The sequence below is a fragment of the Orbicella franksi genome, chromosome 15 (assembly GCF_964199315.1).
Source record: "Orbicella franksi chromosome 15, jaOrbFran1.1, whole genome shotgun sequence".
Lineage (NCBI taxonomy): Eukaryota > Metazoa > Cnidaria > Anthozoa > Scleractinia > Merulinidae > Orbicella > Orbicella franksi.
The window spans coordinates 7,827,314-7,849,400 of record NC_138159.1 but is presented as its reverse complement, the minus strand read 5'-3'; the positions used below and the strand labels follow the sequence as shown (position 1 = coordinate 7,849,400).

The window sequence follows — 22,087 nt, the reverse complement described above, 5'->3', positions numbered from 1 at the left end:
ACCTCCTACCGCAGTTCGAGCACTATCAGCTAGAGTCACCAGACCTCAGGAAGCGCGCGAAGTACCTCAAGAGGTGTAAAGACCCGGTGTGGCGACGGTGGACGGATGACTATTTACGGGGATTACGCGAGCAGCATCGCCTTACACATCCGGGAAACCAAAGTGAAATAAGGAATTGCCATCAAGACCCATCAACATGTTTTTTTGTCTCTAAAAGAAATTTCCTCAGTTCGTAGAACAGATATACACCAGTTAGGGGAATTTGTGTGTCATATCAGGACCTTATCAAAACCAACCAATTACAACCATTAGCACTTCTAACTGTTGTTCTTTGACTAAAAAACTTGGTGAGGAAGTTACAATGGCGGAGGTTTTTTCGCCGGTTTGTTTACTGCGGGAAATTACCAACTAAAATATGCGCGACAAAGTCCATTGCATAATAGTGCAAGTTGGGACTGAAAAACAGAGAAATTTTAATCTAAAAAAAGCAAAGATTAAAAGATGTGCAATTTGTAAGATTATTGATTGATTGTTTTCGTGCCGTGGGGCGATCAAGGCCAAAATAAATATCTTTTGAAAGCCAGTGAGACTTGACAGCGCGAAAGCAAAGTAGTAGGATTAAAATGCTTCTGAACAACAAATGTGCATAATACCTGGAACAGACTTGGTTTTACTGATTTGTTGTCCTGTGGTTTCTTCAAATGATCAAAATCTGCAATAACAATCCAATTAAAATTGACGTTAACATAGCCTTCCTAAATGACACTTTGGAGAAGTAGATTTTTCCTTAAACTTTTTACAGTGTTAACAGCAAACATCAGAGGTCACGAACTATTTATTCAGCAATCGAAATATGAATCTGCTACCACATTGTTAAACAAATAAAAACGTTTCTACCTTCTGATGTTTCGTCTCAAATCAGTATCACAAAGGAATCGCCACTTCCTCCTTTTTCTTCTTTACCAAACACCTGTAAATAAATCAGAAAGCTTCAACGACATATCAAAGGAAACGGAAGGTGCTGATGAAGCAATATTTAACTGAGACTAACACACTCTTTATACTACAATCTTGGTCGGAATAAAATACGAAATAAAACTACGCCTCCCCCCGAATCGATGATGAACTGGCGCTAAACCCAAAACAAGCCAGCCAGCGAGACATGAGTGCGCGAAAGCAAAGTAGTAGGATTAAAATGCCTATAAACAACAAATGTGCAAAATACCTGGAACAGATTCTGATGTCGTAGCTGTTTAAGTGTTTTTGCGGATTTGTTGTCCTGCTGTTTCTTCAAATTATCAAAGTCTGCAATAACAATCCAATGAACATTGACGTTAACACAACCTTCCTAAATGACACTTTGGAGAAGTAGATTTTTCCTTAAACTTCTTACAGTATTAACAACAAACATCAGACGAACTATTTATTCAGGCAATCGAAACATGAATCTGTTACCACATTGTTAAACAAATAAAAATGTGTCTACCTGCTGATGTTTCGGCTCAAGTCAGCACTCCAAACGAATCGCCACGTCTTTTTGCTTTCTTTACCAAACACCTGTGAATAAATAAAAAAATTTCAATGTTTGGCCTGATTTGACACAAATTCTCCTTACTGGTGTATATCTATATTAGTACAAACTGGAAACTACGAGGGAAATGGAAAGTGCTGATAAAGCAGTATTGAACTAAGAGTAACACACTCTTCATACTACAGTCTTAGTCAGAATAAAATAAATAAAACCACTCCTCTCCCCGAATCAAAAATCAATGATGAGGCGGAGCTAAACCTAAAATGCGCGATTTTTTCTCATTGAAGTGGAGGGACGGATAGTCTTAATTTCTCATTGAAGTTGTCCAAGATTGTTAATTTTCCCCTTAGTAACACTGTGACAATCGTTTCTCTGTTCTGTTTATATAGAAAAGTGATTTGCCGCAGTGATTACCTTACGTCTTTCAAACACTTACAGTGTATCATTCGATGCCAATTGAATTTCCTGAAACAGATTTACCTTCAACTCTAAGTTTGTGTCTTCTCGCTGTGTAGGTCATAGACCGGACTCGAGATAGCGGCGGCATTCGCGCCTACTCTATAAGCATATTTTGCATTTTTTTAAGATCACAGTGTAAATCAGATTGACAAAATGAAATTGACTCAGAAAATGTAATATTTCAGTAGGAAGTAACAAGTCTAAAACACACGGTCTCTTACATATTATAAGTTCAGTAATAGAAAATGAAAGTAAAAATGTGCGAGCCACGGGTTATCTGATCTCCGCACATATTGACAATGATGGCTTAGAAATCACGAGATGACCACAAGACATAAACATAATAAAAAAAGGGGGTCAATTTGAACTAGAATGAAGAAGACTAGAATTTCCCTTGATTAAATTTAACATTCCGTCACAACAAGAATCGATTTCCCTTATATTTTCTCCCCTTTCTATATTTTTGATTGGATTTTCATTGCTTTATGTGTCTTTATCAATACGCCCCCAAAACACAACACCATCTCAAGAATGTCGATTTCCGGCCCTTGCTTCACAAAAACTACAAACTTTCTGTTTTGCATTTACCGACAATTAATTTACCTATTTTCGTTTTGTTGAGTGCCTTACATTGATCAGATCTAATCTCTCCTTACAACAACAATGCAAAATTAAGCGAGCAGGACGGCTGAAATACGGAATTGTCATGGACGCAATTATTTTGTTACTGAGGCAAATTCTCCCAGTTCGTACTATAAGAAATACATATACACCAGTAAGGAGAATTTGCGAGTCACATCAGGGCAGAACCAAAATTAACTACAGTAATTACAACCATTCGTACTTCAATCCATTGCTTTTTTACTAAAAAACTTGTTGAGCAAGTTATAATGTCGGAGTTTTCTTGGCCGGTTTGTTCGCTACGGGAAATCATCAAATGTCCATTGCCCAACAGTAAAAAAGTGCGAGCTTGCATAATGAGAAGTTTTGCTGCGACTAGAACCTACGACTGGCAATTTTCTTAGACAGATCTTTTTCGCCAGAGAAATCGATCTTCTATACGGCACTGAGAATTCAAAGACTTCGCCGGAATTTCTCGTTTTGATTGCAAAGACACACGAGATCTTCTCGAGTTCGTAAACCTTGGCATTTTCCTTGCTACGTTTGTTTTAATTCGCATTTTCTTAGACCTAAATGTGCTAAGAAAAAAAATGCAATTTATGCAGTGATAAAGGGACATGTATGTATGTACTGTACTTACAATTGTCCTGTTTCGCAGAATCTAAAGACCATCCCAAAAATTCTAAAGTTCACTTCGTTCTTAATGCCGTGAATCCAAATTATAAACTGACTGAAAATTTAAAAGAATGTGCTCTGTGAAGCGTTATTTGATCTACTTACATTCCGAAGTGTCCAGTTTGCATGACTTGTCGTCATTAGAATGCTTAGATCAACAAACAGTACAACATATAAAGTGACCATCACTATATTTAGCTTTTTGTTATGAATCCCTTCCTCGTGTTAAAGCCAAAGCGACTTGGGTTTGACTGCTTTATTAGTGATCCTAAAAGTCACTAGTAGCAAAAAAGTAGGGTAGAAGAAAAAAGTAAAAACTAATCACGGTCTTTAGTAAAGCGCTCGATGTATCCTTGTGGCAACCACTTCAGCAGTTCACTTTATTGTCAGATCAACATCTTATTTCTCACGACGCATTTCAGAGAAGTCAAGTGTACAGGTCTACAGAATTTTTAAACTGATCACCCATGCAAAGAAGAGGGGGACGTAAGGGTTTGCGGTGACGCGGTTTTGCGGAAATCTTTATTTTAACCTGCGGTATAGCGGTTTAATAAGACTGAGCGGTTTGCGGTTTTCATAAATTTTCGATCGCGGTAATCGGTAAAAAAGAGTCTGCAGCCGTCTGCGCTTTCCAGTTATGACAGTTATTACTCGGATCCTGACGTTTCCGATAACTTTTGATCTCTTCTTTACGTTTTGCAAGGGACCATTGTTGTGCAAGCAAACTTTGCTGTTTGTAATTTCCGCTTTTTCCACTTAATTATTGGTATGATTAACCATTTTATCCAATGATACGTCGACTTGTTGACTTTCCGGGCTGGGAATCTTTCGCTCCGATTTCTTACAGTATTTGCCGTGACCTCGTGCGGGGCAATGTCTGCCGACCAAGAAGAAGTGGTTATGAGGATGGTCGGGAAGAGACGATGTTACTTCAAGGAGAGATTGGAAGCTCGGCGACGTTTCTTCTGGGAGCAGGAACTCGCTTCTGGAGAGTTATACGCTTCAACAATCGTTTGCTTTACTGAAAACTTCATGGGGCTGACCACGTTGTCTTCGGGTCATTCAAAATTATTCTTGGAAAATTTTAAATGAAATTCAAGGTTGATTCAGTCGAATTGCGCCTTAAAATGGATGTTCCGAGCTCATATTCGGGATATTTGAACTTGAAAACTAGCATCTCGATGAATTTTCACCAAACAATAAAGTCGCGGAAAGCTTTCGTTGTGTAAGATTCCAGTGATTTCCAGTGCTGAAGTCGTAAACATCGATGTTTTGAATTGGGTAACTCAGCAGTATTCGTGCATGCGCAAGCGCACTTATATTAGTTCCGCAGTAGCATAACGAGGTCAGTCCCACGGACGTGTGTCAATTATTACAGTATTATTTTATAGGTGCGATGATCATACGTTGATTAACATTAACGTACACTTTTATCAAACTAAATAAGGTCGTATTTCTAATGGAGTGGCGAACTAGAAGTATCAATGACGGAACCGTAGCACATTTGTAACTACGGTTTCGGTATTTTGGTAAATTTCCATGCGGTATTGCGGTTTTTTACCTTTTTTTTACGCGGTTTTGGGGTTTTCGAACCCCCCTTACGCCCCCCTCAAAGAACCAAGTGAATTCATTGCAGAAGTCCAAGAGAGACAATTTAAATGTGTTCGTCTTGGTAATCAAAGGACGCTAACATTTTGATAAGAGATATTCTGAACAAGAGCGTAGGACTCGCGATAATAATTTAAGTTCGACTCTATAATGGACACGTTCCAAGTCTTTGCAGTAATCAGTAGCCTGATTGCGTAACATAGCAACAACAAAAATTGACTGACAGATTATTTCAATTTTGATTTTCACTGTGACCTTTGTACGACATACTTTGGTCACGTGTCTTCATCAAAACTAAAGAGCCACCAGAGTTTATATCCTCATCAGGCATAAGAGGTGCGAAATGTACATATGTTGACAACTTTTCAGCTCGTTAGCGTCCTTTTGGAAACCAGTGCAGTTAGAATTTCAGAGTAATGCGGCGGTGCATCTCACGATATTTAGCCAGTAAATAGGAAAAATGTTCATGTAAATATATGTTTGTGCAGTGCAGATAATCCGTCGCCCAGATATCGAAAGTAATTTTCAAATAGTTACGCTGTTTTCCGGTTGCCACAGACCCTAGACCACAGACGTAAAGCGTGGAGTGTCTTCTTTATTTATCTTCTATAAGATCCATTTTCTCGACTCCATTTTTTAATGCATTTTTGTTACTGCGTGACAGTGTATACTATATATAGAGACTGAACGAGAATCTTGTCTGGAACAAAATCGTTTGGATCTTCATTCGTGTTATCGTGAAGTTCGGTCGGAGGGCATTCGCGAACAGACTGAATGTTCGACGTTTACAGTGTATTACCGGTTTTCATCTTTTTGTCATATTCCAAATAAAAAATATCTTTTCTTCTGAGGTTTTAGTTTCATCAGATATATAGCCTGCGAACAGGCTCCCGGCGAGGGCGGGAAAAAACATTCGGCGAGCGCGGAACTGAAGAATTTGGAAAGTGGAGCGATCAGGGCGGGACGTGGGAGCCTGTAGACTTTGTTTTTGATGTGCCTGTCCGCCCTTAGTGATTAGCCTGTAACAAATCAGTCAATGCGGTAATTAGACCTGTCAAGAAGCTACGTTTTCTGTACAGGCAAACAGTTCTATAAATCGACCTAATCAAACAGCCCGGCTCGGCGTCTTAATATAGAGTGCAAGTAAGCAACATGTTCACGGAATATTTCAAACTTTGTCAAGAGCCTAAAGAAATTATAAGCACATGATAGAGGTGTCAAATTCTGCGAAACGACATGTAGATTCCAACCTCTAAAAGAATTTGCTACAGCACAGCCAAACGGCTCCACTCTACTTAAAATTCCTCCTCATAACAGAGCATAAAGTACCCTTTAGAATCACTTGCGAAATACTGAAAGGTCGGGAGACCGAAATTAAAAAGAGAACGGCAAATGCACAATTGTTATCAACCGAAGTACAGTAGTCGTGCAGGGCGGTCAACCGCAGTTTACAAAAATCTGTCAAATATTCATCTCAAAGATGTCAACAATCAGCGATTTAACCAATCATATCATGATACCAGGAACTGGTATCATAGAACATCAATAGAATGTCTACAGGCTCCCTCGCTTCGTTCGGGCTCACCGGGAGCCTGTTCGCAGGCTATCAGATATAAGACCCTATGAGATCAGAACTTGGTGTCTTGCGAAGTTGTATCTCGACAAGGCTTTTTAATGTCTTTAGAGCAAATAGAGCATATTGGAATTTACAGGTTTTTGAGTCGCGCGACATTAACGACATGTTTACAAGGAGCGAGGGTTACCTTAGAAGGTGGTTTACCCTAGCACTCACACATTTCCCCTTTTTTTCTTCATCGCGCTTACAAGGCAGCTGAGGGTTACCCTGGCAGGCGTGTTAACTTCTTCCCTTGTGAACACTCCAGGTAGGGTTAACCCGCCTACCCGGATTAACTTTCTAATTGTTTCCAGACACTTTGAGTGTAACCGCGCATAAAATTGTCCCGGGTTGTAGGGCTACCCTACCCGTAAAATTTTGCTTGTAAACCCGGGCTATATTTTGCCCTCCAGCTAGGGTTAACCCGCTTGCTAGGGTAACCCTCCCTCGGCCGGCCCTCCTTGTAAACAGGCCCTAAAATGGCGGCCAGAGAAAGCTGTCGCCTAGGTCAAGGGATGACTTACTATTTTTTTTAAAGTTTTTGTCAACGGAACAGTCCTTACATTACACGAAGTATTATTTTCAATATATCGGAGCTCTGTAATGAAAAGCTGTCCTTTTATAGCAAAACTCGTTAGCAGACTCGGTGGCAGACGTTTCGTGTTGCTCTACGGCCCGAAGGGGGGTACTCCCTTTTATGGGCTCTATAGGTATGTGGTATGTGTGGCCCAAAGGGTGTGGTTTTTCAGCCGTTTTGGTCATAAATAGGGTATTGATTTTGGCCATTTTGGTCTCAAATTAGGTATAGTTGTTGTACTCGTCTTGAACTGGGTATGTTTCTAAGAAGAAGCTACTTTTTCATCATTATCGATAAGCCATCAACAAAAGTTCTTCATAAATTATGTTTAGGGCAACTGTGTTCGCCGCAATGATCATAAATAGGGTATCGAATTTTTTGTCAAGTCATAAATAGGGTAGAGAAAATCGCAGATTTTGGTCATAAATAGGGTACGGGGTTTGGGAGGCGGTCCGCACACCCCCACCCAACTTTTCTGTGAGTACTCTCCGGATTCTACGGCCGCCATATTTGTGCCGCTCCGAGGGACACCAACATGGCGTGTCTAACCAGATCTCTTAAAATTTGGGTGAAACATTTCCTAAATATTGGCGAGGTTGTTTATATATCAGTCTATGATATCCCAGATTCTTGACTTTAATTATTCCACAGCATGGTTACGATTCTTTTTTGATGGCATGACAATGAAGACCAGTAATAAAACAGTTATAACGGCGGCTGATATTTTGAACTGGTACAGTTGAACACCGTTAGTACAGTCACCAACGGCCCATGAAAATTTCGCCGAAGTGACCGTGTTGATGGGGTAGCGTCAAATTTCATGACTGGTATGTTTTAAGTGACGTCTTGTCGGATATACAGATGTATCACACTTGCTCCTCTAAAAATCTGAAAAAGAATCCGAGATGCAGATATGATAACAAAAAATTAAAACCCCAATCAGTACATACCAGATTAACTGTAGAAAGACGTCATGTTACAGGCGCTTTGAATAAAAGAGAGTATTTCCTAATATTGTTTCACAATAGTTGTTTTGTTTGGTCAATTGGGAATACGTATTTGCTTCAAGTGGCCGTATTAACGGAGTAAAATTATAAAGGATTATACAGGTTGGGATTTCAGAAAGTGACCGCAGGCCGTACTATTAGGGTAATCGCGTTAACAGGGTTCTCTTACAAGAAAATGTATGGGCTTTTTTGCTGGAACAGAAATAATTGGCCGTAATAACGAGGTCACGGTAAGGCGGGGTTCTACTGTAGCTAAGAAATTGTTCCATATTTGTCAGCTGAGATAGAAGATTCTTGATTTATACAAGCGTTCTCAGCGCTTAACGCGTTTCCCAGCGGTTTATAAGAGTTTGAAGCGTAAATGTGCAAAACTTTTGAAAGAAAATGTTAAAAAAACGACTAGGGGAAAATCAAATTATGAGCCAAGAACTGTGGACTGTAAATGCATTCTCGACCTCAGAGCCTTCGCCTTGTCGAGAAAAACAGAAAAGCCCTGGGGTCGGAAATGTGCTACTCGCAGAATCGCAGAAGCAGAAAGGCCGCGTTTGTTTAGAATGCAGGATCTTGGTATCTTAGGACTACATAAGAGTTTATTTCATAAAAACGAAATGTCCATGTTAAGCGGATGCCTCCGCTGTATTTGTAGATTAAACTCCTAGCCACTGGAGCCTGCTCTTACGGCTGTTACTAAAAGCGCGAGGCCAATACATTGTCCGAAAAAAAAAAAGAAAACTGCCGTAGAAACAACGACGGTTATAAAATGTTCAGGACCATTTTGAGCACTATTCTCACAAAACAAAGGGAAACTGAAGTATAAATACCATACGATGTTCCATAAATACAACATAGCAATAACTGCTATCGACAGAAAATCAAGATAACTTAATTAGGGTCCGTTAGTTGGTGTTTGTTCAACTTGCTAAAGGACGGTATATCCTATCGTAGTGACAAGGGGTGAATTCGTGCAAGGCCTCTGCGGGTGCAGATAAGTCTTGGTAGTTGTAACCTGACCTTTACCAATACTTTATTAGGCTGCGAAGCTGGCGGTCTTGTTGGGGATTTTTTGTGAGGTTTCGTGGCGCGGAACGAGCGGCGAGGGCGAGGCCACGAGAAGAATCACGGTCTCACCTTCGCGGCTTTTTTTACAGTGACCTTTGTACGACAAACGATCTACTTTCGTCGTTTTCCAGTTGCCTAGCTCTACTGGAGAGAAAACCTCGTTTGGAACAAAATCGCTTGGATTGCTATTCGCTTTATCGTGAAGTTCGGCCGCAAAGGATTTGCTGCCAAGAAGTGTATTGCCGATTTCTATGTTATTTTGTCATATTCCAAAATCAGAAATTACATAACCTTCTGAGGTTTTAGTTCATCAGATATACTACCCTCTAAAAAATGCATGTTTTATAATTGCGTTCAGTGCCTTACAGGGATCAGATCTAATACTTCTCACAACAACAACGCAAAATTATGCCTGCAGTCGGATGAAATAAGGAATTGCCATCAAGACCCATCAACACATTTTTTTGTCTGTAAAAGGAATTCCTCAGTTCGTAGGAACAGACATACACCAGTAAAGAGAATTTATGTGTCACATCAGGACCAAACCAATTACAACCATTAGCACTTCTACCTGTTGTTCTTTGACTAAAGACTTGGTGAGCAAGTTATAATGGCCGAGGTTTTCTCGCCGGTTTGTTTACTGCGGAAAATTACCAACTAAAATATGCGCGAGAAAGTCCATTGCATAATAGCGCAAGTTGGGACTGAAAGACAGAGAAATTTTAATCTAAAAAAAAGAAAACATTAAAAGATGTGCAATTTTGTAAGATGATAGATTGATTGCCTGCGTGCCGTGGGGCGATCAAGACCAAAATAAGTATCTTTTGAAAACCAGTGAGACTTGAGAGCGCGAAAGCAAAGTAGTAGGATTAAAATGCCTCTGAACAACAAATGTGCAAAATACCTGGAACAGACTCTGCTGTCGTTGTTGTTTAATTGGTTTTGCTGATTTGTTGTCCTGTTGTTTCTTCGAAAAATCAAAATCTGCATTAACAATCCAATGAACATTGACGTTAACATAACCTTCGTAAATGACACTTTTGGAGAGGTAGATTCTTCCTTAGACCTCTTTCAGTGTTAACAACAAACATCAGACGAACTATTTATTCAGGCAATAGAAACATGAATCTGTTACCACATTGTTAAACAAATGACAAAGATTCTACCTTCTGATGTTTCCGCTCAAATCAGCACCACAAAGGACTCGCCACTTCCTCGTTTCTCTTCTTTACCAAGCACCTGTGAAAAAATCAGAAAGCTGCAACGCCAGATCGATGGAAACGGAAAGTGCTTAACTAAGAGTGACATGCATTCTTCATACTACAATCTTGGTCAGAATAAAATAAGAAATAAAACCACCCCTCCCCCCGAATCAAAAATCAATGATGAACCGGCGCTAAACCCAAAACGAGCCATTTTTCCTTCATTCAGATTGTCCAAGATTGTACATTTTCCCCTAAGTGACACTGTGACAATCGTTTCTCTGTTGTGTTTATATAGAAAAGTGATTTGCCGCAGTGATTACCTTACGCAGCTCAAACACTTACAGTTTATCATTCCGTGCCAATTGAATTTCTTGGAACAAATTTATCTTCAATTCTAAGTTTGTTCCTTGTCGCTGTGCATGTAGGCTCGATTACCCGCCGCTTTTCGAGGAACATAGACCGACTCGAAAGATCGCGCCTACTCTATAAGCATAGTTTGAATTTTTGAACACCAAAGTGTAAATCGCATTGACGAAAGGAAATTGACTCAGAAAATGGAATATTTCAGTAGGAAGTAACAATTCTAAACACACCTTTTCACATACTCTTACATATTATAAGTTCAATAATAGAAAATGAAAGTTATAACGTGCCAGCGATGGTTTATATGATCTCCGCACATAATGACAATGATGGCTTAGAAATCACGAGCTGACCACAAGACATAAACGTAATAAAGGGTCAACTTGAACTAGACTCAAGTAAACTTCTAGAATTTCCCTTCACAAAATTTCACATTATGTCACAACAAGAACCTATTTCCCTTATATTTTTTCCCCTCTCTATATTTTTGATTTGATTTTCATCGCTTTATGTGGCTTTTATTAATACGCCCCCCAAAAAACATCAATTAATAATGTCGATTTCCGGCCCTAGCTTCATAAGAATTGTAAACTTTCTGTTTAACACCTACTTACAATTGATTTGACCAGTTTCGTTTTGTTCAGTGCCTTACAGTGATCAGATCTAATCTCTCCTTACAACAACAGCGCAAAATTTAGCGAGTAGGTCGGCTAAAATAAGGAATTGCCATTGACGCAATTATTTTGTTACTGAAACAAACTCTCTTAGTTCGTAGTATAAGAAATACATATACACCAGTAAGGAGAATTTGCGTGTCGCGTCAGGGCAGAACCAGAACTAACTAATTACAACCATTCGTAAGTTCTTCAATCCATTGCTTTTTGACTAAAAAACTTGGTGAGCAAATTATGATGCCGGAGTTTTCTTCGCCGGTTTGTTCAAGTTGCTACGGGAAATCATCAAATGTCCATTGCACAATAGTGGAAAAGAGCGAGCTTTCATAATGAGGAGTTTCCCAGCGACTAAAACCTACAACTGGGAATTTTCCTAGAGAGATCTTTTTCGACAGAGAAATTGATCTTCTTTACGGCACTGAGAATTCAAAGACTTCGCCGGAATTTCCTGTCTTGATTGCAAAGATTAGAGACGCGAGATCTCACGAGTTCGTAAACCTTGGCATTTTCCTTGCTACGTTTGTTTTAAGGTTACCGTATACCTTCAGGGGTGTCTCACGTCCAAGCGATTTAGCGCGTCCGGTTTAAGCTGTAGATACCTAAACCCCATATCAAATTAAAGCTTATAGAGCTGGCTATCAAACCATACCAAAAATTTTGAAATAAAATGAACTGTCGATTTTTTCACGGCCACTAAATGCGAGCGTCCTAATCACCTTTTGGAAGCTACAAGTCAAAGCGAATTTTGTTTTTCGCTAATTCATTTTTTTCCTCGGTTTCAGGACAAAAAGCGCTAAAAAAGCGTGTCTGTGTTTTGCCACATTCAATTGCAGTAAAAAGTTACAGAACATTTTCGAAATAGGATTTTAAAAATGTGAAGTGATCGTACAAAAATTGCTCTCGGAGAAAAAATATTTCGAAATAAACAATTCGCAGACAGTTTTTTGTTTTTTATATGTTAATCTAGCTACTGTCCAAATTTGAGGGCAATCAAACAAATTCCCTTTGAGTTGTAACTCTTTAAAGTGTCTGCTTCAAGCGAAAACATTTATTCGAGAAAACAGCCCTAAGAAAAATCTCTTGCTTGGCAAACAAACTCCGCCCACAAACGCCTTCAACTGGGTTCTCAGATCACTGAGCCAATCAGAGCTTGGAAAATTTACTACCATTAACTCGCGGTGAAATTTACGCGTGAATCTCTAAAAAAAACCCTTGTGTTTCGCAATGCGCTCAAGGCGGAGAGATAATTTTTCTGTAGCTCGGTTTTTCTTGAAGCTGGTCTGGCAAAATGGGGAAGACGAAAAAGGATACGAACGCTAGAGTGGCTGGGCGACGAGAACAAACTGAACAAAAGAAAGCGCGGCGGAGCAAATGTGCATGGATAATATTCCAATGGATCTCAATGAGTTGGGCGATTCATCGGTATCGGACTCAACAAAAGAGTCAATGTAAACGTCGCTGTTATCGCTGTCGAGTTCCCAAATTTTTACGGAACGTTTCTCTTCTCTTGACTCGATCTTTTTGCCCGCTTGATACGATAGCTATAGCTTCATCCGCGAGGGCAACTTTCGCTTCTTCACTCATTGATGTGTTTTCATTCGTTCTTCGCTTTTACGAACTGGTAAACAGAGTTTTCCGTGGTCCATGTTTACTTATAACTTAATAGAATCACATCTAATACTATTTAGGAGGGCTCCACTGAAAACCACCTTTGGCGAGTTGGATTCCCTCACTAAATAATAATAATAATAATAATAATATTATAATAATAATAATAATAATAATAATAATAAAATATTTATATAGCGCCAATATCCTAAAAGTTCAAAAGCGCTTTACAGTTAGAAATATTAAAAACACTTAAGACTAATAAAGTAAAAATAAAAAAAATGTCCTTAAAAAGTTATAAAAATGCTTTTTTAAAAAGGAACGTTTTTAGTTTATGTTTAAAAAGGGACACTGAGGAGCTGTTCTTGATGTCAGACGGAAGAGTGTTCCAGAGTGTAGGAGCTGCTACAGAGAAAGATCTTGCGCCATATGTTTTCAAATTGAAGTGCGGAATGGAAAGAAGTTCTTTAGAAGATGAACGTAGCTGACGAGACGGAGTGTAAGGAGTGAGAAGATCACGAACGTATGAAGGTGCCAGATCGTTTAGGGCCTTGTACGTGATGAGTAGAATTTTAAAGATGATACGATAGTTAACAGGAAGCCAGTGGAGATTAAACAAAATAGGTGTTATTATTATTATTATTATTATTATTATTATTATTATTATTATTATTATTATTATTATTATTATAAAAATGCTTGGATCTGAGTAGCCTGCCAATTCGTGGTATCCACATATTCCCGCGAAAGTAGTCTCGGTTGATTACGTACACGTTATAGGGCTGTCAATCAAGAGGGAATCTAAGACCGTCCCAGAAATTCTGAAGTTCTTTGGGTAATGCCGTGAATCCAAATTGTAAAGCAAACGAGATTGAAAATTTGATTATTAGAATGTGCTCTGTGAAGCGTTATTTGATCTGCCCACATTCCGAAGTCTACAAAAAAGTTCACTTGTCATCTCAGAATGCTTGGATTAACAAAGAGGTCAACATATGAAGTGATCATTACTATAATTAGCTTTTATCATGACTTCCCTTCATCATGTTTAAGCCAAAGGAATAATGACTTGTTTTTCACTGCTTTATCGGTGTTCCTAAAAGTTACTAGTAGCAAAAAAGTAGGGTCGAAGAATAAAGGAAAACCGAAAACACGGTCTGTAGTAAACCGCTCGATGTATCCGTTGCGACAACTACTGCAGTCTTCACCTTATATATTGTCAGATCAGCATCTTATTTCTCACAACATATATCGGAGAAGGAAATAACCTATTAGAGTTGGAACGTGGCCTACCATATCAGGTCCCCCATATCAGACCCCAACATACAATACGAGACCCCGACCTACCATATCAGACCCCAACGTACCAATTCAGACCCCGATCATATCAGTCGGGTTTGACTGTTTTATGTGTCGCGTTTAACTTTATGTTAACTGCTGTGCTAAGTAATACAGTAATTCTTCAGTAGTGTACTGAAATTATTATGAAATATGGTTATTACGAATAACAAACTGCAAGTTCACTGTCGCCATTGTTGCAACTTCCTTTCTAGCCTATAGACTTCACAGCATCGCGTTTCTTATTACCGCATTCTGGTACTATTTTGTTAGGAAATATATAAATTATAAATACTTTTAAAATATATTTTTGAAGCAAGCATCCGTCCCAAAACGTTCTAAGATAATTATATGTATCACTTTGTTTCAAGTCACGGAATCAGCGTCTTGAAATTTTTGTTGACCTCAAAATGCCTTTGTTTAGTAGCAGACTTCGCTGACAGATTGGTATCATGTCCGTCTCAGAACGAAGTTATTATCCGATTACTTCATGTAGTCACGCAATTCTCACACTCGCATATTACTCGTTTAATGTACCGAAGCTTTTCTATGCAATAAGGTAGATCGACGAGAAGTGTATAACACGTTGATAAAGATCAAGCGTAAGGTGATTTTATAGCATTTCTTTATTGGGATATTTGTATAATTTCACGCCCGAAATTTTTATAGTTATATTCATCGACAGCACTGGAAGGCCTCTTTCACTGTTTTTAAATACCGGTTTAAGCAATGTCGTATAGGTGAAAATAAGTCGTCTACTTGCAACGAGAGGGTATGGACTCCCATTAAATGACCAATTTTATTCCACGTAAATACATGTCGTTGACTGAAATTTTAAAATGAAATTTCACGTTTGACCTCTCCTGAATCAAATAAATAAACCCCTTCAGGCGGTTGGTATGTCTGCTCATAAATGTGCGCGGCTGAGAGATTGCCCGAAAAATGAATCTTTGGCGAGGGTTCGAGGGTTTCTGATGATTGTTGTAGTCGCGCACGAAAAGCGTGGGGTCTGAGATTGTAGGTGTCATGTTCAGGGCCTGATATTGTAGTCTCGCGCGAAAAGCGTAACAACCCCGGAGGGGTACTTTGGGAATTTCTGGGTGAGGATGTGCCGCTGGGACCCTGGAACCCTTAGCCTATACCAGAGTTAGTTCAACTGAATTTTGCTACCCTATACTAGAGTGAACTCCCCAAATCCCTTCATCTATCGACACTCTTGAGGCTGATTTGCGTAAATTTAAACTTGCCGATTTGATTTTTTTTTTATATTTTTGAGTGGCAATTCCTGGTTTCCTTAGTCTAGATAAAATCTTCAACCAACTAGTCAGTTTTGTGAAAAATTATACCCTATTCTAGACCCAAACGCTCTGATTTATACACCCTATCCTAGAGTAAACTGCTTGAAAAACATACCTTTCACAGCGGCACATACCTATATAGCCCATATATGGCAGTGCCCCTCCCCCCCCCCCCCAGGGTAGCAATCGACATTGTCGTGGCCTGATATTGTAAGCTCGCACAAAAAGCGTGGGGTCTGAGATTGTAGGTGTCATGTTCGGGGCCTGATATTGTAGTCTCGCGCGAAAAGCGTGCTGTCTGACATTGTCGGGGCCTGATATTGTAGTCTCACACGAAAAGTGTGGGGTCTGAGGTGGAGGGTCTGAGATGGGGGATCTGAGGTGGTGGGTCTGAGGTGGGGGGCTTGGGGCCTTAGATGGGGGGTCTGTGATGGAAAGTCTGAGGTGGAGGGCCTGAGATGGTGGCTTGAGATGGGGGCCTGAGATGGGGGGTCTGAAATGGGGGGCCTGAGATGGAGAGAACGTTCCAAACCTTGATCGAGATAGCGACGGCAATCGCGCCTACTCTTTAAGCATATTTTGCATTTTTGAACACCACACTGTAAATCACATTGACGAAATGAAATTGACTCAGAAAATGGGAGGTTTCAGTAGGTAGTGACAATTCTAAACACACCTTTTTACATACTCTTACATATTATAAGTTCAACCGATAGAAAATGAAAGTTAAAAACGTGCGAGCGACGGGTTATCTGATTTCGCCACATATTGACAATGATGGCTTAGAAATCACGAGCTGACCCCAAGACATAAACCTAATAAAGGGTGAACTTGAACTAGACTGAAGTAGACTTCTAGAATTTCCCTTCACTAAATGTAACATTCCGTCACAACAAGAATCGATTTCACTTATATTTTCTCCCCTTTCTGTTATTTTTGATTTCATTTTCATTGCTTTATGTGGCTGTTGTTAATAGGAACCCCTCCCGCCAAAAACAAACAAACAAACAAACAACAACATTTGAATAGTGTCGATTTCCGGCCCTATTTTGTAGCTTCATAAGAATTGTAAACTTTCTGTTTCGCACTTGCTTACAATTAATTTACCTATTTTCGTTTTGTTCAGTACCTTACAGTGATCAGATCTAATCTCTCCTTACATCAACAACGCAAAATCAAGCGAGCAGGTCGGCTGAAATAAGGAATTGCCATCGACACCATTATTTTGTTACTGAAACAAATTCTCCCAGTTCGTACCATAAGAAATACATGTACAGCAGTAAGGAGAATTTGCGTGTCACATCAGGGCAGAACCAAAACTAACTAATTACAACCGTTCGCACTTCAATCCATTGCTTTTTTACTGAAAAACTTGGTGAGCAAGCGATAATGCCGGAGTTTTCTTCGCCGGTTTGATTGCTACGGGAAATCATCAAATGTCCATTGCACAGTAGCGGAAAAGAGCGAGCTTGCATAATGAGAAGTTTCGCAGCGTCTAAAACCTACAACTGGCAATCTTCTTAGACAGATCTTTTTCGACAGATAAATTGATCTTCTGTACGGCACTGAGAATTCAAAGACTTTCCCGGAATTTCTCGTTTTTAGTGGAAAGATCAGAACAGACACGCGAGACCTCATGAGTTCGTAAGCCTTGGCAGTTTCCTTGCTACCTTTGTTATAATTCGTATTTTCTTAGACCTAAATATGCTAAGAAAAACGCAATACATACAATGATATGGAGACATGTATGTATGTACTGTACTTACAACTGTCCTGTATGGCGGAATCTGAGACCGTCCCAGAAATTCTGAAGTTCACTTCGTTCTTTGGGAGATGCCGTGAATCCAAATTGTAAAGCAAACAAGATTGAAAATTTAATCAATAGAATGTGCTCTGTGAAGCGTTATTTGATCTGCCCACATTCCGAAGTCTACAAAAAAGATGACTTGTCATCTCAGAATGCTTGGGATTAACAAAGAGGTCAACATATGAAGTGATCATCACTATAATTAGCTTTTATCATGACTTCCCCTCCTCATGTTTAAGCCAAAGAAATAATGACTTGTTTTTCACTGCTTTATCAGTGTTTCTAAAAGTTACTACTAAGCAGCAAAAAGTAGGGTTGAAGAAAAAAGTAAAAACGAAAACACGGTCTTTGGTAAACCGCTCGATGTATGCGTTGCGACAACTACTTCAGTCTTCACCTTATAGTCAGATCAACATCTTATTTTTCACGACATACATCGGAGAAGGAAATAACAGTGATGGCAAAGAAAGCCTAAAACGGCAGAGATCACCAAAAATCACAACGGACACACAGGAAATGAGTAAGTTTTATTAATCTTGCGTGTAAAATGTTCACATTTCGGAATATTTAGCGTTTTAAATCGACCGTATTACGTTCCCCATACTTTCCCTTGTAAAGCGTTCAAATTCTCCACGGCTCCTTACGTAACCTAACACCGCGTCAGTTCAGACTCGACTCGGGAAGGAGTTTCTCAAGTGCTTCTTTTCGCCGAATGTTTAATCGTAATGACCTATAATCGATAGGAAAATGCTTAGCTAGATATTTCTTGTTGATTTTGAGTTGGGTTGAGACAGAGAAATGGCGTTAGTGTTTTCGTGGATGTTCATGAAATGGCCATAAATCGTAAAGTTCTATGTAAACAATACGCCAGCACAGAAAAAATAATGAAGTCCACAGTCATTTTATGTTTTGTTTGTTTGTTTTTTTTTTTAAACTTTATTGATTGTTCTCACTATCCATGTTAGAATAATATGCGTGAATTAAATTAGGGACAAGTGGCCATTTTTGCAGGGGTACCCTAACTTGAAGGGAATAAAATATTTTGACCCACTTTTTTTGTGCCCAATCATTCACTCCCCAAACCCAGGTTTGAGCGAAATGGGTGAATTGAGCTGTGTCACCTCCTGCCTGGTTCCCCTGGTTTTCTCGTGACACCACCCTTAATAAATGTAGTTTACGATAAAAAATATAATTTGAGCGAGTTTTTCCACAGGCAACTATTTGAGATTGCTAATGGGAAGTAACCTTAATTTATTTTTCGCTTTTCTCGAGACGTGAGCTTGGCACTCCCGTGATGCGAGGCAGAGGAGAGAGAGCCTGGGAACGAGGATGTATCCCATCATACACTAAAAGCACAATCTAAGATCACGTGTTCAAAAGTATGATGCCTTCGAAAATATGGCGGGTATTGTGTTTTCCAAGGTAAGACATTTTGGCGTTTTTCTGTTTTTTTTTGCTCTTTCTGTGGCTTGTTCTTATACTATCATTAGCAAAATGGGCAAGATTTCCGTATAACCCCATACATTTATTATGCATACAGCTCTTTGTTTAACTGAACAATAGCGAAAACAATAGCGCTCCTTTGAGACTTATCTGATTTGAATAACTCTAAATTTTACCATTTTTTTCTAAGTGTCGCATACTTTTTTTCGAATTTTCTATCTAAAATACGCAAAAACGGAACGATTTCTTGGAGACTTAGAATAATTTTTCGAGTTCTAGGTCTAAATTACGGAAAACCGAAACGAAATATCATAATTTTGGGCGCATTTACCGTGTTTGTAAACTGAGCGCAGGCTTAAAACTGCTTAAAATAATAGCGATTTAGACCTGTTCGCTAGTTTAAAAAAGCTTAAAATACTGTTTTAGGCCTAAGCAAAACCGGCTGCTTGCGGTTAGCTATAATCTTTTGCGCGGGTTAGCGACTATTATACTAATTTTTGTAAATGTAAACAAAGTGAAATAAAATTCTAGCTTACCTGCCGCGTCTCTCCGCGTTTTTTTCCCTTTGATTTCCTTCCTCGAATTCAGACCCATGCGATGAAGCTGTATATTTTGTTTCTTTCCTCCATGAAGTGGCGATCAGATCACGACCTGTGCATACAGTGGTACGAGGAACACTTTACGCATCTTTGCGCACTTCGTATAAGTCGGCGATATGCTTGATAATGTTTCCAAAAGGATCATCTCCATAGTGCTGACGCCACGACCATTCCTGTAGATAGCTTTCGAAGAGATCTTTGGATGTTCCTGTACGAGGCATACTTCATTTGACTCCCCACCATGTATTTTCAATGCGCTTAGTGTGCGCACCTCTGTCTGGTTCTACGAAGTTTAGGCTGTGGTTGACTGTGAGAAGCGATTGGGAGAAAGAAAGAAATCACCCCCCACCCCCCCACCTTTTATTCACCAGGGACCCGCACATGCGATGCATGTTTTCGTGCAGCGTGCAACATGCGTTAAACACATGAATAAGTAAATTGTAATGTTAATTTTTTGGAATGCGAACTAGTCAAGTAAAATAAAAATTATTTTTGGAGGGGTAATTCTCAACTGAACCTCGTAGTGTAGTGGTGTAGAAGAGAGACTGGTAAGCGAGAGGTGTGCGAAAGGTAAGTGGTTCGAGACCTGATGGGATACAAGAGAAAAAAAGGAAAAAAAAATCCGTAAGGAACCTGGGTAACATGGAGAAGAAAAAGAGGGAAGAAGGGAGCTAGGGGAAGAAGAGAATCGGCGAAAAGACAACGCGCAATCAAATCCTCTTTTGTTCACACAGTAAGTAGTAATTATCAATGTATATATTCAATACCTTAGGGAGTTGCCATTGTCTTCAAAAACAATAGAGCGCATACATAATTAATAATTCTGCATGCATAATAAATGTATGGGGTTATACGGAAATCTTTCCGCAAAATGTACCCCTTTATATTGAAAACTAACTTGCAGCGTAAGGAAGCGTTTTTAGAAGGTAAATTCGAGCACATGGCAATAGCATTAACACTACATACCACAGTCAGTACATAAGCTACTAGATCACTAGGCTGGTCTTCATAGCAAATAGTGTCCAAGAGCGAATAGTTGTGCATATTTTTGAACGCTACATTTTAGCACATTGTTTTAAAGGTAGATTCTTTCGATAGAATAATTTGTGTTTGTGTTTAAACGATTTCTGATAGATTACTTGTTGTTTTAAAGCCTCAGTGGACCATTTTCCAGATTGGGGAATACGAATTGATTTTATAAGTGATGTATAAGCTGCCTTATGTAAGGAACTAGGTAAACTGCAAACCGAAAATTATAGCACATTGTACTCAATGCAAAGACAACTCAACTCAGAGGATTTTTTGCTGAAATGTTTAGAATTAGTTTGGGTTTTTTTAAATTTTTCTTTCTTTAAAATTCATTATCAGGGGTTTCAATAAGATTTTTAGCTGGTGGGCATTAGACTATGACAGCCAGGCAGAAAAAATGTAAGGCCCGATGGGCCTTGCAAAGGTAGGGAGCAGAAAATTTTGAAATTCTAGGCTTGTACAGATGCTTGCAAGAATTTTTAAATTCTCTGTTTTTTTCTTTTTTAAAAAGATACAGTGAATGGTGAAAAATGTACCGTTAGCAAACCATGCGAACAGCGTTCTGCATTGACTTTTGTGATGTGCGAGTTTCCTTCTTTCCATCATTTTAAAAGCGAATTAATAACTCAGAATAAAGGTTTCAATGTCCAGGAGAAAGATGACCCTGAGCATGATACTATTCTTTATTTGGTGCAAACAGGTTATATTTTTTGTCTGCTGTTTATAGAAAAATGAAACTTGAGACTCGAACTTGGTCATGTGCTGGGAAACCAGTGAAAACACCAAACTAATTGAGATGACTATCAATAATTTTGTTGCTTAATTTCTAGGCTTTCACACTTTATAGACAGAAAAAAAGAACATTTTCAAGTATATTTTCGAAATTATAGAGCATTTTCACGTGACATCATCAAATTCTTAAATCCAAAACTAAAGAGCCACCAAAGTTTTTCTCATCAAGCATAAGAGGTATTAAAGTTATATCCAGCTGAATAGCGCCCTTCATTTGGAGACCGGCGCATTTTGAATTTCAAAGTTACATGTATGGCGGTGCGTGACATAAAGTTTGTCGAAAAATATGTATTTATCTCGTGATTTTTAGCTATTTAAGACATTGTTGTATTTGGAAAAGTACTTGTTTAACTGTTTATTTGTTCAGTGACTGACAAACCACAACATTGACTGGGACTCTGCTCAGTGCTTAACCTACAGTACAAACTATTTTCAACGACTGACTCTGGAAAGCTGGTACACTAACCTAGAACAAACGTCTCTTAACAGATGTCAACAACTACCGGCGCCTTACAAACGACTTATCCATGACAGAAACGAAACGGACAAACGGACTTCTAACAGACCCACTTAACAATACATGGACCAAAAACAGACCTATTTTACCAACAATAGACGGATAAAAACCCACCAATGACTGATGACAAACTTTACATGAGTCTTTCAGCCAATACCATAATGACTATACTGACCAATCACTTTCAACAGACCAGACTTATAACATCATCGACTGACAAACACTATTCACTTGACTCTGAAGATGACTTCCACTCAGGTTGTCG

The 22,087-nt window shown here is 39.1% G+C and overlaps 1 long non-coding RNA gene and 1 pseudogene across 2 annotated transcripts in view; one reads left to right on the top strand and one right to left on the bottom strand.

The window, feature by feature from the left end:
• The window catches only part of LOC145470708 (uncharacterized), a 119,143-nt pseudogene extending 106,008 nt beyond the window's left edge, over positions 1-13,135 (bottom strand). Inside the window, exons 1-6 of the transcript XR_014042524.1 lie at positions 10,319-13,135; positions 10,057-10,136; positions 1,487-1,557; positions 1,226-1,305; positions 898-970; positions 654-712 (exon numbers count right to left, since the gene is read on the bottom strand). The product of XR_014042524.1 is annotated as an uncharacterized LOC145470708 (transcript). The remainder of the gene's footprint in view (positions 1-653; positions 713-897; positions 971-1,225; positions 1,306-1,486; positions 1,558-10,056; positions 10,137-10,318) is intronic.
• Positions 13,136-15,801: 2,666 nt separating this feature from the next.
• LOC145470734 (uncharacterized) overlaps positions 15,802-22,087 on the top strand; it is a 258,742-nt gene continuing 252,456 nt past the window's right edge. The window contains exons 1-2 of the long non-coding RNA XR_014042526.1: positions 15,802-17,962; positions 18,715-18,864. This is a non-coding gene — a long non-coding RNA (uncharacterized LOC145470734). The remainder of the gene's footprint in view (positions 17,963-18,714; positions 18,865-22,087) is intronic.